We start from the raw sequence: 18,664 nt of genomic DNA, 5'->3' as shown, positions 1-18,664 counted from the left end.
AGGAATAGTGCCAGAGGACTGGAGGACAGCAAATGTGGTCCCTTTGTTCAAAAAGGGGAGCAGAGGCAACCCCGGCAACTATAGGCCGGTGAGCCTCACGTCTGTAGTGGGTAATGTCTTGGAGGGGATTATAAGAGACAAGATTTATAATCATCTAGATAGGAATAATATGATCAGGGATAGTCAACATGGCTTTGTGAAGGGTAGGTCATGCCTCACAAACCGTATTGAGTTCTTTGAGAAGGTGACTGAACAGGTAGACGAGGGTAGAGCAGTTGATGTGGTGTATATGGATTTCAGCAAAGCGTTTGATAAGGTTCCCCACGGTAGGCTATTGCAAAAAATACGGAGGCTGGGGATTGAGGGTGATTTAGAGATGTGGATCAGAAATTGGCTAGCTGAAAGAAGACAGAGGGTGGTGGTTGATGGGAAATGTTCAGAATGGAGTACAGTCACAAGTGGAGTACCACAAGGATCTGTTCTGGGGCCGTTGCTGTTTGTCATTTTTATCAATGACCTAGAGGAAGGCGCAGAATGGTGGGTGAGTAAATTTGCAGACGATACTAAAGTCGGTGGTGTTGTCGATAGTGTGGAAGGATGTAGCAGATTACAGAGGGATATAGATAAGCTGCAGAGCTGGGCCGAGAGGTGGCAAATGGAGTTTAATGTAGAGAAGTGTGAGGTGATTCACTTTGGAAGGAATAACAGGAATGCGGAATATTTGGCTAATGGTAAAGTTCTTGAAAGTGTGGATGAGCAGAGGGATCTAGGTGTCCATGTACATAGATCCCTGAAAGTTGCCACCCAGGTTGATAGGGTTGTGAAGAAGGCCTATGGAGTGTTGGCCTTTATTGGTAGAGGGATTGAGTTCCGGAGTCGGGAGGTCATGTTGCAGCTGTACAGAACTCTGGTACGGCCGCATTTGGAGTATTGCGTACAGTTCTGGTCACCGCATTATAGGAAGGACGTGGAGGCTTTGGAGCGGGTGCAGAGGAGATTTACCAGGATGTTGCCTGGTATGGAGGGAAAATCTTACGAGGAAAGGCTGATGGACTTGAGGTTGTTTTCGTTGGAGAGAAGAAGGTTAAGAGGAGACTTAATAGAGGCATACAAAATGATCAGGGGGTTGGATAGGGTGGACAGTGAGAGCTTTCTCCCGCGGATGGATATGGCTGGCACGAGGGGACATAACTTTAAACTGAGGGGTAATAGATATAGGACAGAGGTCAGAGGTAGGTTCTTTACGCAAAGAGTAGTGAGGCAGTGGAATGCCCTACCTGCTACAGTGGTGAACTCGCCAACATTGAGGGCATTTAAAAGTTTGTTGGATAAACATATGGATGATAATGGCATAGTGTAGGTTGGATGGCTTTTGTTTCGGTGCAACATCGTGGGCCGAAGGGCCTGTACTGCGCTGTATTGTTCTATGTTCTATGTTCTATGTTCTATGAACCACCAAACAAGCACGAGGCCAGCCTGCCTGCCTTCCAAATATCGCAACTTTAAATGAGCCGACGATTTCAAACAATTTTGATAATGAAGTCAATTAAAATGGACCGTGTGCATTGTTTGGTTACATTGTTTTCAGCACGAATGCAATTCAATAACAGCATTATACAGGAAGCACCACCATCCTAACCACCATTTCCTGTTACTATACATATTTAATTATTTCTGTAATAGTTCTAATGTATAATTTGGTCCATACAGTTTCACATGCGAGAGCATGCAGAGTCATTATATGAAGTGACAATTTTATTAGTTATAAATACAATTGTTCAATAAGCCAATGCCACCAATGCCTCAATCAAAGGCTTGCGATTTTCTGATTAACAGAAGGAAAACTCAAAGGAAAAGAGTCAGGTACCTGACATAAAATATATTGTATAATTTAGATATTTCACGATTAAAGAAGATAATTTTAAACTGAATAGATTTTTAAAAATATTTTAGAGTATCCAATTATTATTTTTTTCAATTAAGGGGCAATTTAGCGTGGCCAATCCACTTAGCATGCCCATCTTTTGGGTTGAGGGGGCGAAACCCACGGTAGCACGTGGAAAATGTGCAAACTCCACATAGACAGTGACCCAGAGCCCGTATTGAACCTGGGACCCCTGCACGGTCAGGCAGCACGGTCACTGTGCCACCGTGCTGCCCTTTAAACTGAAGTGATGATGAATATATTTGAACTGACCGTGTTCAGCAGAACTAATGTTCTCAAATAGAACGGGAGCAGAAGTCAAGTGTGTAGTGTCATGTGAGAGTACCTTTAAGACATGGATGTTTAAGCAACGTACCTTAAAGAAAACAGTGATGTCAGAGAGTGGGTGGAGCTGGTCTTTAGGTCAGCCATTTTGCAATTTAGTTTTGCAGTTTTGAAAAAGAGCTGCTGTGTGTCTGTGTGTTTCCAGAGAGCTGCAGTTAGGAGGTAAAGAGCTGGGTGTGTGTCTGTGTTTTGCAGCGACTGGATTTGCTGTAATGTCTGCCATGAAAGACTATCTCTGGATCATTTGGGTGATTTAAACTCATAATAGTAAATAATTTAACCTGTTGTGATTCTGTTTAAAGGTGTTACGTCTCTTGGAAGGTTGAAGTAACATTTTTAGGAATTATTTACTGTTGCAATATTTTCTGAGTTATCTTTGAAGTAAGGAGTGTTAAGAGATCCAATGTTTATTTAAAATGTGAAGTTGAGTTCATGGAATAAACAGTGTTTTGTGTTTAAAAACCCACGAATATATAATTGTAAACATACACCGAGGGAAAAAGCCCTGTGCTAGGAAAAGCAACAAATACATTAAAGGGAGAGGTTGGTTGAACTCCATGGTACATTTTGAGGGTCCGAAAACGCCTCGCCCATAACAATTGGAGGCTCGTCCGGGATAAAAGTCTATCTATTGGATTGGCTTTTGTGAACTTAAAGACAGTGAAGGACTATTGCTTTTCCGGTGTGGTATTTTAGTTTAAGTGGGGTGAGTGTTGTCAACAATGGCACTTTCAGAGGCTCAGACGTTTATGGGGTGGAGAATTTCACAGGTAGTACTTTACGGACAGAAACGAAAAGCAGACTGTTCGATTTGGCAGAACATTGCAGTTAACACTACCTGACAAAATGCGAAATGATGAGGTAATTATGGCGGTGGTTAAGCATTTAAAGTTGCCTGAGATAGAGTTTGACTAATTGGAAATGGCAAATTAAACAAATGGAACATGAGAAAGAATAAAAGCGGCATAAATACGAGAGTGAGAGAGAGGAAAAGGAAAGAGAAAGAGAGAGAGAGGAAAAAGAAAGAGAAACAGAGAGACAGGAAAAAGAAAGAGAAAGAGTGAGAGAGGAAAAAGAAAAGGAGAGAGAAGAAAGAGGAAAAGAAAGAATAGCGCGAGCAGAACAAAAAGAATAAGAAAGGGAGATACAGATCAGAGAAAAAGATAAAGAGAGGGAGTTAGAACTTCAGAATATGGTCATGAAACAAACATGACAATCAGTTAAAATTTGCAGAATTAAAGGGAAACGTACAGTTGGATGATGGTAATGCGGATAGTGAGAAAGAGAGTCATAGTCGAAGGTTGGTTGGAATCTATTTAAATATGTCCAAGCATTGCCAAGATTTAACGAGAAGGAAGTGGAAGCCTTTTTCATTTAATTTGAGAAGGCAGCTAAAGAAATGAAATGGCCACAGGACATGTGGCTGTTACTGATTCAAACAAAGCTGGTAGGTAGAGCTAGTGAAGTGTTTGCATCACTACCGGAGGAGGTATGTGGAACGTATGAGGAGGTGAAGAAATCAATCTTAAGTGCATATGAGCTAGTGCCTGAAGCTTACAGACAAAGGTTTAGAAATTTAAGGAAATAATTTGGTCAAACACACATGGAGAAACTGGGGACATGAGAAATACTCAAGTGGTAAACGTAAAAGTGATCTGGTAGGAGACAATGAAGAGAGTGTACCCCAGATTAAAAAGGAAATCAGGAGGGTGGAAAAGAAATGAAAAGTTTCAGATGTTTTCACTGTAATGAATTAGGCCATGTAAAGTCACAGTGTTGGTGGTTGAGGAAAAACACTGGGAAGCCTGATGTGGTAAAACAGGATAAGACAATGGGGTTTATTAGAGTGGTAAAGGAAAGCCCAAGGGAAGTGAAGGAGGTGCAACCGTTTGTACAGCCTGTTCAAGAAATAATTGTGAAGAAGGTGGCAGATGTATTTAAAGAATTTACTTCTGTGGTTAAAGTTTACTCATGTGCATCAGGAGGAGCAGGTAAAGAAGTCACAATTTTGAGAAATACAGGGGCTAGTACATCTTTAATGGTAAGAGATGAGGAATTTTGAAGTTTGAGAAGAATGTTGCCAGAAAAGGTGGTGACATGTGGAATTCAGGGTTAGAGGAGTAGCGTTCCATTATATAAGGTAAGTTTGGAAAGTCCAGTGAAGAGTGGTGAAGTGGTGGTAGGAGTAATAGATAAACTGTCTTGTCCAGGAATACAGTTTATCTTGGGTAATGATATAGCTGGATCGCAGGAGTGATGCCTACTGTGATTGATAGGCCAGTGGAAAATCAGTCAACTGAAGTGTTGAAGGACGGATATCCTGGGATTTTTCCGGATTGTGTCGTAACAAGGTCGCAAAATCACAGGTTAAGACAAGAGGAGAAATCAAAGAGTCAAGATGAAGTTGAAGTGCAATTGACAGAAATCATTTTTGATCAGATTGTTGAAAAAGAACAAGAACAGGTGGAGGATGAGGCGGATATTTTTAGTTCAGGAAAATTGGCGGCGTTACAACAGAAAGATTTAGAAATAAAACGGATATATCAGAAAGCATATACGGAGGAGGAAGCTGAGAGTATACCAGAGTGTTATTACCGTAAATATGACGTCTTGATGAGAAAATGGAGACCTGTACATATGCAGGCGGATGAAAAGTGGGCAGAAGTTCATCAAGTATTATTGCAGGTAGTTTCTAGAAATGAGGTGCTGCGAGTTGCACATGAGGTACCAGTGGGAGGTGATTTGGGAATAAGGTAAACTCAAGCTAAAATCCACAAACATTTTTATTGGCCTGGACTGCATAAAGATGTCGTTAAATTTTGTCAATCATGTCACACATGTCAAATGTTAGGTAAACCTCAAGTAGTGATAAAACCAGCGCCCTTAATACCCATTCCAGCATTTGAGGAACTTTTTACAAGGGTCCTAATCGATTGTGCAGGACCGCTTCCTCAAACAAAAAGTGGGAATCAATATCTTTTGACTGTAATGGATTAAATAGAGCAGGTGAATTGGCTGGATAACATTCCAAAGTTGCACAATATGTGATGAAACGGGTAGCGGACAAGAAATCCAAAGTTCGTAGTTTTGCCAGTGGGGATAACGTTTTAGTGTTGTTACCAGTGGTAGGGGAGCCTTTAAAAGCTAGATTTTGTGGACCGTATCAGATTGAAAGGAAATTAAGTGAGGTGAATTATGTGGTAAAAACACTAGATAGAAGGAAGACTCACCGAGTGCGTCATGTGAATATGCTTAAAAGGTACTTTGAAAGGGAAGGGGAGAAAAAGGAGGTTTTAATGATTCCAACTCAAAGTGACGAACCAAATCCGGATGACTGTGAATTTGACATACCTCAAATTAAATTGGAAAATGAGGATGTTCTTCAAAATTAGGCTGAATTGTTCAGTTACCTTCCAGAGGAAAAACAAACTGACCTGAAATAAGTATTGATATCTCCACAAGTTTATAGAGATAAATTGGGAAGTACTAAAATGGCTGCACGTGATGTAGATGTGGGAAATGCTGTTCCTATCAAAGAACATCCATATAGACTTAACCCTTTCAAATTGGCACAGGTTACCAGAGAGATTGAGAGTATCCTTAAAAATGGCATAATTGAAGTGGGTTGCAGCCAATGGAGCTCACCCATAGTGATGGTACCGAAACCAGACGGTACCCAACGGTTGTGTGCGGAATATCGAAAGGTGAATCCAGTTACAAGAACGGACTCTTACCCTCGCCCACGTTTGGAGGATTGCATTGAGAAAGTGGGACATTATGCTTTTATTTACAACTTCCAGACATTTAAAGAACATTTTAAACATCGCATGGAGTTCTACGATCGACTTCTGGAGGCAGGTTTGGTGATGAACCTAGCCGAAAGTGAATTTGGAGATGCCCGAATCACTTTCCTTCCGGATCTTCCGATACCCTCAAGACGAAGGGAAATAATTGGGGCAGCACGGTAGCCTTGTGGATAGCACAATTGCTTCACAGCTCCAGGGTCCCAGGTTGGATTCCGGCTTGGGTCACTGTCTGTGCGGAGTCTGCACATCCTCCCCGTGTGTGCGTGGGTTTCCTCCGGGTGCTCCGGTTTCCTCCCACAGTCCAAAGATGTGCAGGTTAGGTGGATTGGCCATGATAAATTGCCCTTAGTGTCCAAAATTGCCCTTAGTGTTGGGTGGGGTTACTGGGTTATGGGGATAGGGTGGTGGTGTTGACCTTGGGTAGGGTGCTCTTTCCAAGAGCCGGTGCAGACTCGATGGGCCGAATGGCCTCCTTCTGCACTGTAAATTCTATGTAAATATTCTATGTAAATGCGATTTTTTAGCATGAGTGGATTTGATCGAACATTTGTGCAAACGTTTTGTGGCGTTGTTACTCCACTGATGGACTTGCTAATGAAACGTCAAAAATATCAATGGACAGCGGACTTTCAACAGGCCTTTGACTGCCTGAAACCTGTGATCACCAATGTTCCTGTACTGGAGAATTGCAAAGGATCTGTGGTCAGATTGAACTAAAGTATCTAATTCTAAAGAGACATACCGAGGTGTAGAGGAATAGATGGATCGTGCAGAGACTTTGTTCAAAGAGACTGTCAACCGGGAAGGTTTTCGGTTGGAGGAAGAAGAACAAACAAAAATGGAATTATTATACCTGTTTGCGTGTGTTGTTTTTTTTTTAAAGCGAAACGCTATATTTACTGTGTACATTTCTTAGTCGATGGTGCAAAAGTGAAAAATGAAACCATCTTGAAGTTGATGGGGTTTTTCTTCTTGGGGGGAGGTACCTTTAAGACATGTATGTTTAAGCAATGTACCTTTAAGAAAACAGTGATGTCAGCGAGTGGGTGGAGCTGGGCTTTAGGTCAGCCATTTTGCAGATTAGTTTTGCAGTTTTGAAAAAGAGCTGGTGTGTGTCTGTGTGTTTCCAGAGAGCTGCAATTAGGAGGTAAAGAGCTGGATGTGTATCTGTGTTTTGCAGTGAGCTGGAGTTGCTGTGATGTCTGCATGAAAGACTACCTCTGGATCATTTGGGTGATTTACCTCATAATAGTAAAGCCATTAAAGGGAGAGGTTGGTTGAACTCCATGATACATTTTGGGGTTCAGAAAACGCCTCGCCCATAACAGTAGGTAACAAAATAATAATTAAGAACACAAATTACATGCTCACATTCCTTGCGGAGATTTTGGCTGCAGGTTTGCGAAGTCTTACTAAACTTTTGCAGAATATTGTGAAACGAAACGAGGGAAATATTCAGAATATGTTGTCTCCCTCATTCACCGTGTGTTTGCGTGAGTTTCGCCCCTGCAACCCTAGAAAATGTGCAGGTTAGGTGGATTGGCCACTCTAAATTGGCCCTTAATTGGAAAAAATGAATTGGGTACGCAAAATTAATAATAAAAAATAAAAAAACAACAAAAAAAAGAATATGTTGTCTCCCTACCTGAGGAATGGTTTACTTGCATTGCGGTTTGAAGCCAAATTTCATGATACGAGCAGATAACACGGTGAGAGAGTGTATCCCGGACTGGTGATTATCCAAGATGTTATATTTTCACGAAACGATTCTGAAGTTACAGACAACATGACCTGAAAGGTTTGAAATTACGACCAATAAAGCATCTGTGGATCAAGCGGGTGAAGTTCTGGCATGATGCAACTGAGTATATGAGGACGTTCTTCCGACAGTTGAGCCTACTTGTTTCTTTTTTTTTCTAGCACGATGTTCTGAGTTGAGAAGCAATTAACGTCTCAATAATGAATTGTTAGCAGCTTAATATTTATTTTCTACTTACAATTTTCAAAGTTCGCCTGATAAAAGAAAATGTTGGTAGAAAGCAAAATCTCGTCAAACGTGATTTTGCTCCAGGGGAACCGTATAACCATTGGTGCGTAAACGCAAATAATTGGCCTTTAACTCGCGGGAAAGAGGTACATTTCTACCTCAAAGCGCAAGAGACTGGTTCATTTGCGGCCTCTTGTGACACTTATGGAGTTTGTACGTTTTCTTCTGCCTGCATGGGTCGCTTTCCAACAAATGTGCAGATCACGGGGATAACCCAGGCTAAAATCTCTCCACAATGTGCAAGGTTGTTCAGGTTATGTCTAGCTGCGGGGAGTGGGACTAGGTGGGATGCTATTTCACAGGTGCAAACTCTGGAGAACGAATGAACTCCTCCTCCACTGCAGGGATGCAGTACAATACAGATCGCTTAGTCAAAGCAGAAATTCAAACACTGCTTCAGCACCCTGAGCGTGCAGCCTGTTTTGAATGCGGAGATCCATCCCATAAGGGATGAGTCCCATGAGTTGATACGCTTTATATATCGGTAGGCAATGTCACAACGGAGGTATGAATAGGTTATATCAATTATAAGTTAGTGGCGGTCTAGCATATGTGTACAAGCATAAACGTCAACCACTTATGCAAATTATTGATTCTGTGGTGTGCATTCCTTGCTTTTACCTGAGCCAGTAATACAAATGTGACGTTAGAAATTTGTAATATCTGTTACCACCAATCCGATATTAACTTCAGTTAAAAGCAATGGTCAAGGCATTTATAGCGGTGATTAACTATCCATCTAATCTGTGCCTAGCATTTTATGGAATGTGGAATTTTTTGAAGAGGTCAATATTTACTTTGCATCGCCAATTGCCCCTGAAAATGTTGTCGTGCACGTCTTCCCTGAGGTCCGTTTGCTGTGTGATTCCCGACAATGCAGTTACGAGGGAAGTTGCAGGCGGACGTTTCCACGGCTCGATAGCGCGTGTTTCCGACTGAATGTCGCAGCTTGTGGTGTCACTATACATTTGGTGGCAATGCCGTTGTGGACAGCAGAATGCGAGGGTTCGGGCTGTCCTGTCAATGGAGACATCCCTGTATTCCAGCCGACTATTTTGCAAATGGCCCACACTGATGGTACTGCGTCGGTGGTGAAGGGAATAACTGCGGAATGTGGCTGGTGGAATCCAAAGCAAACACGTTGTATTTCCGTTGGCCGGATTCTGCCCAAGTCATTATTTGTTGCTGGATATCCGCAGCAATTACTTCTGCAACGAGAGAATGTTGAAGTTCTTTTTCGCTGTAAGGGCAGAATATTGCATCATTTTATAAGGATAGGTAACTTCCTTTGATTCTGCGCTGCATTTTTATTCTGGAATTGTGGATTTGCTTCAAAGATGCTACATGCCTCTATTATAAAAAATACATGATACTGAAATCGCAACTGACTATTAGAAAGCGGTAGCTCATGCTCCACAGATGTCTGTCACGAGGTGTCACATTATGAAATGTTTTTGTCCTATCACATGGCTTCATTGATGTCATTGTGTTCGTGGAGCTGGGCTGTGGCTCTGTGAGTTGGACTTTCGCTTTGAATATGGACTGGTTTGAAATACACAGGTTGAAAGAAGTGTTTTTTATTTTATCTGCATTTTAAAAGCTGTTGCAGACTACTTGGTAACTTAAAATACATAATTGCTTTCTGGAAGGTATTCAAATCTGCTGTTTGAAAAGGGAAACAGTGAATCAATAACAAGTCTTATTCCGCTGAGAATGCCGTGTGCTGGGCCGCGCCTTTGAAAAGGGGTTTCAATGTTATTTGGATGTTGTTACTGAATTGGAACAGTTAAAGGGGAATTAGGTAAGGGTTATACATCAATTACTGTAGCAGTGCGGGTTTTTTATATACGTAATTAATAACAATTCTTGCCGTGTGTGTGTGGTGAATGTATTCACCATAATGCATGGCACTGTAGCCATTGTATCCACCTAATGTACCCTATGACCTGGAATGGTGAGACGAGCTGCTTTTGGGTACTGCACTGTAACCCCGGTGGGCTCAGCCTCTGGCTCCGCCCTCACCGGGGCCATAAATAACCCGGCGACCTGCGGTTGGCACTCATCTGCACAACCGACTCTAGCGAGGCAAGTTCACAACTAATAAAGCCTTATGTTCACTCGCTCTCTCGGCCTCTTGGTGATTTGAAGGTATATCAATTTATTAGTCGTCGACAGCACCATGGAAGCCGCTCTAAAGCCAGACAGGCTCGAACTGGACGCCTGCTCGTCCGAAGCCAAGGAAATATTTGAATATTGCTTTCGATGCTTCGAGGCCTATATCGACTCCTCCACAATGGCTCCCTCGGAGACCCTCAAACTGCGACTCCTCCACGCTCGGGTGAGCCATCGAATCTGCTGTAAGGGCAGAATATTGCATCATTTTTATTACCCTCGGTAATAATTGAGAACGGGGGAGGGGGGGGGGGGTCGCAACCCTCAAGGCGCACTTCGTGAAGCCCGTAAGCGAGGTGTTCGCCAGACACCTCTTCACTACCCGCCGTCAACGTTCCGGAGAATGGCTGGATGAGTATCTGGGAATCCTGACTCTACTCTCGAGGCACTGCAGCTATCGAGATGTGACAGCGGAGGAGCATGTGAACTCACAGTCCCGCTCGAACTATATCAGGCAGCGCCTGCTGGAAAACCGGACCTCCGACCTGCGGGACACGGTAAAGCTAGCTACCTCGCGAGAAGTGGCCGAGCAGAACCTTAGCACGGTACACGCTGGTGCGTCGACCCCTCGTGGACACTATCGTCGTGGCCCCCGTCGGACCCGCCTACGTTGCAGACCTGCGCCGCGCGTCTGCCAGCTCAGCCCAGAGAACCGCAATGCAACCTCTGCTGCCAGGGCCAACACACCCGGCGGCGTTGACCAGCCCGCTCAGCGACGAGCAGCGACTGCGGAAAAAAGGGGCACTATGCGTGAGTCTGTCTTGGCCAGCCTAAGGCCCAGAAATCGAAAACGCACCAGGCCCGACCTATGGACTCGCAGACCCACAGACCCCGCAATGTGGCTGCGTGCCTGCCCGGAACACCCCTCCAGATGCGTCACCGGCTTCGTGCGAATCATGGGGGCCGCCACCTTGGCCGCCGTCCCCAACAGCGACCGTCCCGTGCGACTCATCGGGGCCGCCATCTTGGCCGCCGGCCCCGGCATCGACCGACACGTGTGACCGATGGGGGGCGGGTATCTTGGTCGCCATCTTCAATCCTGTCCGACACATGCGACACATGTGGGCCGTCATCCTGTGACTCCGCCGACCACGCAGGCTACCCGCAGCTGGGCGCGGTGACACTCGACCAGTCACAGCCGAAACCACTAAAGAACTCCATAATGGTCGTCTGGGGCAACGGGCACGGGACCCCCTCCCTCTTCTACTCCGGGAGCATGGAGAGCTTTTTCCACCCTGGCACGGTTAGATGCTGCTCCCTCCACACCTACCCCGCCTCACAAACAATCTCCTTTACCTCCGATTCTCATTCGGTCCAGAATCGGGGGGTATTGTATCTCTAATCTCGCGATATAGGGCGCGGAGTATACCCGCTTTGAGCTCTACGTCCTCCCACACCTCTATGCCCCCTACTGCTCGGATTGGATTTTCAGTGTAATCACGGAAGCCTGACCCTAAAGTTCGGCCGACACTTGCCCCACCTCACAGTATGCAGCCTCGCGACCCTCAAGGTCTCCCCCCTCACTCTTTGCGAATCTCAGTCCTGACTGTAAGGCCGTTGCCACCAGGAGCAGGGGGTACAACTCACTAGACATGGTATTTATCAAGTCGGAACTCCAGCATCTGTTTAGTGAAGGGATCATAGAGGCCAGCAACAGCCCCTGAAGAGCGCAAGTGGTGGTCGTCCAGACCGGGGGAAAGAACGGGATGGTTGTGGACTATAGCCAGACAATTGACCAGTTCACGCAACTGGATGCAAACACCTTCCCCCTCATAGCGGAGATGGTCAACCAGATCACGCAATACCATGTGTTCTCCACGGTCGATCTGAAGTCAACCTCCCACCAGCTCCCAATCCACCCGGAAGAGCGGCACTACACTGCCTTTGAAGCAGCCGACCGACTCTTCCACTTCCTCAGAGTTCCCTTCGGCGTCACGAATGTGGTTTCGGTCTTTCAGAGAACAATAGACCGACTGGTGGATCAGTACGGTTCGCAGGAGACATACCCATACCTGGACAACGTGCCCCAACTGTTGCAGGTCAGGCGAACTCTATAATATATTTTGGATTTTTTTTAAACCCTAGCCCATAACAAGCTGAACGCGCAATTGGGCATTTATTTCCACGACAATTACATTTTAATGTTTAATCGTCATGTAAGTCGGACAGACTATTCTTTCATCTCGTGATGGTCTGCGAATACCTGGGTCAGAGTTATACATTGTGGACACGCTCTCGGCAGCAATGAGGTGATTTACACGCCACAGGGTTCCAAACCTCTGACGGACTTTTGTGGCCATAGTAGATGCACAGCTAGTGCAGTCGAGTTTATGATCATTGCTGGCCAGTGGCTTATTCATATTGCGGGATTCAGCGATGGCAAAGAAATTGAATGAGGAAGAATGATGGTTCCATTCTGGATTAATGGAGATCGTCATTGCCTGACACATGTGTACTGGGCATGTTACTTGCAAGTTGGCAGGCCAAACCTGGATTTTGTTCAGCTCATATTCCATGTGGATATGGGCTGCTTCAGCATCTGAAGAATACTGCTGCGTATTGTGAAGTCGTATGGGAATAACGTTCCATTTGAAATTATCATTGAAACATTCATACATGAAACAGCTGAATATAATTGGGCTTCGGGAACACAGTATTGACACTGAAAGTTTTTGAAACAAGAATCTATCTTTTCTGTCTTCCAGAACTATCTGCTTGCGCAACATCATTAGCGAATATAGGTGAGAAAGAATATTTGCGCTGTTTTAGAAGTGTTTCGTATCAAGTGTTGTATGCTCTCCCGAGATGATCAAACAAGGACACAATTCTCCTGAAGCCATGATTGTGATATGTCTTCAATGTTTTTATTCTTTTTAAAAATAAATGTAGAGTACCCAATTCATTTTTTTTCCAATTAAGGCGCAATTTAGCGTGGCCTATCCACCTGGACTGCACCGCTTTGGGTTGTGGGGGCGGAACCCACGCAAACACGGGGAGAATGTGCAAACTCCAAATGGAAAGTTGACCCTGAGCCGGGATCGAACCTGGAACCTCGGAGCCGTGAGGCATCTGGGCTAATCCACGGCGCCACCGTGCTGCCCCATATGTCTTCAATGTTAGTAATACAATTAACCGGGGTCATAAAATTTCAAATCGCTTAATGAGCAAATGTATCAGGATGAAAGTGCACTTTCTCGCGACGTATTTCACCCCCACTTCATCAGGCCATCGGAATTATATGCCTTCAGTTATATTACCGATTTATATCGAACAAAAACAGGTGGATTTGAATCAAATAAACCACTGGGAAATAAGAAACAGCACAGCTGCAAAAATAATTCATTTAATCTTCACTGTGATTCTTCTGACAATTGCTTTTCTCACACATTTCCCAGTGCAAACTGTCCACGCTACTTCCGCGGCCAGAGAGCAACTTATGTGTTCTTATTTCCATTTATGCGTTTCAAAAGTTCATATTAACGAAAATAAACACAAGTTGTGAGATTGCAACACAGTCCACATAATTTACCTTCCAAGTGCTTCAAATGCGTCAGCATGTTTTGTCTTGGGTAATGAGGAGGGCTAGGCCAATTCAACTGAAAACCACTGGTGTCCATAAATTGTACGACTGCATGCTTGCCCTTCGTAGCAGATTAGCTGAAATTTGGACCAACGACGTTACGTTCGCAGAATTCCATCTCCAATGTAACAGCTGGTAGTCCTCGCGTACGAAAGTTAATTCTGTGTTATAAACCGCGGGCGGGATCCACTGCTTCCCCTGACGCACGTTTCTCGATAGCATTCCATTCAGTGACAGCGAGATGTTCTACTTGCGCCACATCTCATTTAAAACTCCCCACAGTGCCGGCAAATCCTGGGCGGTAGTGCGCTGCCGACGGGAATAGAGAATCCCAATGGCGCGTGCATTGCGGCTCATATTTATTTGACTACTTCCGTTGCAGGCTTTCCATCTTATTGCATCTTTCAGCGAAAAATCATTGCTGTTAATAAAGCTATTGAGTCTCACGCATTCGACAATTATGTGGTCACCAGCATACATTGGCTCGCTATAAAACGTGGGGTGGATATCTGTTTTGCCATCCGTGATTTTCACGCCTATATCAGCAACGTTCTCGTCGTCGTGTCAATTGGAGATGTTTATATTTATGCAATTCAATCGTCTTAACACTATTAGCTGAAGTAATATATTATTTATCAAGCAATTGATGCCGAAGCTCTGCAATTCGTCTCCTGAATATTTAATTCACTGTACCTGCCTTAATATTGTTAGAAGTATCTTCAGATTTAAATGTGTGTTTCAGCATCTCACCCTCATCTGACTAAAGTTTTCTTGTTATTCCTGACAACACACTCATGTGAAGAGCAATGGTTGCTTTTAATATGATAAATATGCTATCTGCATAAATGTTTTTTAAATATGTATAAAGTAGCGCATTTCAGGTGTCCAGCGTTGCTCAGACAGTGTTTAGCAACTTATTCAGCAACAATATTAAAATACAATTTTATGACTATCTGTGCAACAGCATATGGTTTCTCTAATCACAAAAGATATTCAGCCCATCATGGGAACGGAAGTAGCGAAATGTCTGAAACAGTGTCTGTTCAAGCAGCTGTCTTGTTATATGGCAATTGGCCGTCTACGCAAAATTTGCAATTTGTAAATTGATTTCATGAAAATCTTTTTGATTTTTTTTTCTTACGCTCAATTTCAGAAATAAAGCTAAAAGCAAAACAGAAAGGTGATCCTTGATGTAATACAGAACTCAAGAACTGACGTCTGAATTCCTGTAATTTGCATACTTTATTAATTTTTTCAGAAATCGTGGAAGTAAATTATTGGGAATAATCTTAATGTTAGCAAGTTAAAGGTCCTAAGGACGTACATTGACAGGCTGGATGGATGCTTCCCCCTTGTGTGAGACTGAACAACGAGATGATTGGAAAGGTCGACATGACGCAATGATACATTAATCGAGCAGCCGCTACCTCCTCGGTCAATTATTTTTCTATTTCAAACTGCACAACTTGTTTGCGTGAATAGCATAGATCCATTTTAAACAAGGTTTCACAACTGCAACTGTCTGGAATTATAATGCGGATCACATACGTTCGAATGTGGGACCCATTGTTCCTCTAAAATCTAACTAATATGCAATACTCAATCAAAGGACGATATTCCCGGATGCGGCCGGTACATGGTGCATGAGTGATGCATTCCCAGTCGGCTATCTGTGTCCTCAGACAAAATAATTTTTACCCTCCCGTGAAGGACTTATACCAATAATCTCTGAATACCATTCCAATGTGTGATGAGACATAACGATCTGTCAAGTAGATGAAGTAAAATACGGAGTCAGTCTGAAAAAAACTCCTGTGAGGATATATAAATCTGATCGTCATAGATTCACGCTGAAATTCTGACGCAACAACGATAACAGTGTGGGAATAAGAGCTGTTGCCTCCTGTTTTCTGGCATTCAAACATTGCAATGCGCTTTCCAGAACCAAACAGCGAATTCACAAACAGTCAACAAGCAAATCCAACTGGAAATCATTGGTGTCAGCGTGGAATTGAAACAATGACACATCAATGACAACAGTGATATCCTAAAAGAACGATGGGTTGAGACAACAGCAGCATTGTTGCTACCACCCTTCTTTACTGAAGTGGACCATGTGTTATCTGTATAAAGCAGCTCCCATCTCTGGTCAGTTCCCCAAAACTGCATTGCCAAGTAAACGGAAAATTAAATGGGACGCATCTGGAACAAAACATGCCCTCTTCAACATAACGACTTGATTCAGCATTGCATCCTGGACCACGGGAACTCAACCCCGCTGCCAGGGACACTGAATTCACAGGGTATGTAATGGATTCACATTATAGGTCCTCTTCCCCAAGATAAGGACGAGAACAGCCCATGAAGGATGTAAAAACAAAAGAACAGAGAAAAACTTTCCATAAAATACTTTAATTGAAAACAGGCCGAATTGACTCCGTCGCCGCAGCAGTGTTTTTTCGCATACCACATCAGTTTCCGGCACATGCTAAAGTAACACTTCGGGAACTTGCAATTCACAGTAGAGGGAGGATAATCCAGTTTGACCAAACACACTGATTTGAACGTTCTACCAAAAGAACAGTGGCTTGAGTTGCCTGTAGAAACAGGAATCATGAAGCGTAGCCCTTATTATATTCGTTTCGATGGAAAAATAATGCTTCCTCCACTTCAGTATTTAAGGAAGGCATTCTCTTTAGAGAATATTCAACTGAATCTGCTGATTTACGTCTTCTTGTTTTCTGGAAGTATTTAAAAGGAGGGGAAAGGTTTTGGCTCGTGGCGAGGTGTGGTGTTCATAAAATAATTAAGTGCGCGAAACAACACGTCTGGCCTGCCAGCATTCTAAACATATACTCGTCTTATCTCGACTTTTGAGTAATTTTATGTTGGTAACTGAAAAATAATTACCATATCTTTATTTTTGTGGTAGTTTGCGCACAGGACGTTGGCCGTAACATTGGCACAGTATTGAGCCTGCTGCATCACTGGGATTTGACGCCATGCCCCCAGAACCACAGCTTGTTCTCTTTGAATGTCCCCATCAGTGACAATATCACTGCGTCACCGACGCCTGCTGAAAATATGTATCGTCCAATATTTATTGCCGAAAGCTGAAAGTAACCTCCTCACATAAACCTGCTTGTACCTGACCACGTTGCTTCCAACGATGCGTTCAAATGGTTTACTGGGTTCCAGGGATTCAGGGAAGTTGAGTCAATGTTCCAACATTCCGAGAAACTCAAACGAATGTCAGTATGTCCGGACATACTACTGCTGACAGAGACATTGGTTTTGCTCTGCTCTTCACATTCAAGTTTCAGAAAATATGACTTGAAGTGTCTACTGGCGCTTTGAAGCATGATGCATCATACGAAATGCAAATAAATAGCCTTGAAAATTTGCAATGACACGGAAATTATACATTTTCAAACAAGTTATGTTGCTTTTAAGGTATAAAGTCTGCTCAGAAACAAAGATTCCACTTACAGCGAAATAATCCCAGAAAGTAAATATCAGCAGAGCGCCCCTCAGAATCAAAAACGTATCTGCTTTCTGACAATGTTTAGTGATGTAAAATTATTCATACGGGAATTCTTTCGTAAAATGCACTGCAGGAAAAATAGTGAGTGTCAAATAAAGCTAAGTATCCAGATGAAATCATCCGAAAGAGTGTACAACAGAGGTACATTCAGACATTGTTGCCAACAATCCACAGATCTTGTGTTCTTAAAGTCAGGAAAAGTCGCCACGCTGTGTGCTGACATTATGTGCGCGCTGTGAGAAAATTCAAACAGTGACCCTGTAAGTCTCTCTGAAGTTTATGGTTTATCATGAGCTTCTGCTAATTTTTCTTCAGAAAATGAGGACCTTAAGGAAATCCATGGTAAGCAGTTGTTCATCCAAATGTTTCACGAAATTAATTTCGTATGCTTTAGTCATTAATATATTCTGGATTTTGCATGTCTACGTGTTAAACATTTGCAACACAGAAAGATAGAAAATGCGAGTAGCAGGAAGCTATTCGGCCCTTCTAGCCTGTTCCCCCATTCAGTATGATTATGCCCGATCATCTGATGAAATAACCTTATCACTCTTTCCCCCGTATCCTTTGATCCCATTCGCCCTAAATGCTATAATCCACCTGCTTCTTGAAAATAAACAATATTTTGGCATCACCTTCTTCCTGTAGTAACAAATACCATCGGCTCGCCACTCTCTCGGTAAGGAAAGGTGTCCTCGCCTCCGTCCCAAATGGTCTGCTCTACATCCTCAAGCTGTAACCCATGGTTATGGTCGCAATCATCATCGGGGACAACCTTCTTGCCGACCCTGTCTAAACTGTTAGAATGTTGTACGTTTCTCTGAGATATCCCTTCATTCTTCTGAACACCAGCGAACACATTCCTAATCTCTCCTCATACGTCAGTCCCGCCATCCCAGGAATACGTCTTATAGACGTTCAATGCACTCACTCGAGAGGAAGAACATCCTTCGTTAGACAACCTGATGGCTTCCTAATTAATCGGGCCGACTACACCACGTCATCATGCAAAGCAAAGGGTGGAGTGTTTTTCCTCCTCATCAACACCTCCTGCTGCTTGGATGTGGCGACCATGGCGGCCTTCTGTTCCCAGACCTGGGATACCTGACCGTGAAGTGCCGCCCAAAGTACCGTCCACCTGTGTTCACTGCAGCCATTATCACAGCGTGCTACATCTCACCCCTGGCAGAAGTGAAGACGGCACTGGACGATCTGTACACAGTTGTAAACATCAACAAAACAGAAC

The sequence above is a fragment of the Scyliorhinus torazame genome, chromosome 12 (assembly GCF_047496885.1).
Source record: "Scyliorhinus torazame isolate Kashiwa2021f chromosome 12, sScyTor2.1, whole genome shotgun sequence".
NCBI classification, from domain to species: domain Eukaryota; kingdom Metazoa; phylum Chordata; class Chondrichthyes; order Carcharhiniformes; family Scyliorhinidae; genus Scyliorhinus; species Scyliorhinus torazame.
Note: the sequence above shows the minus strand (reverse complement) of the source record.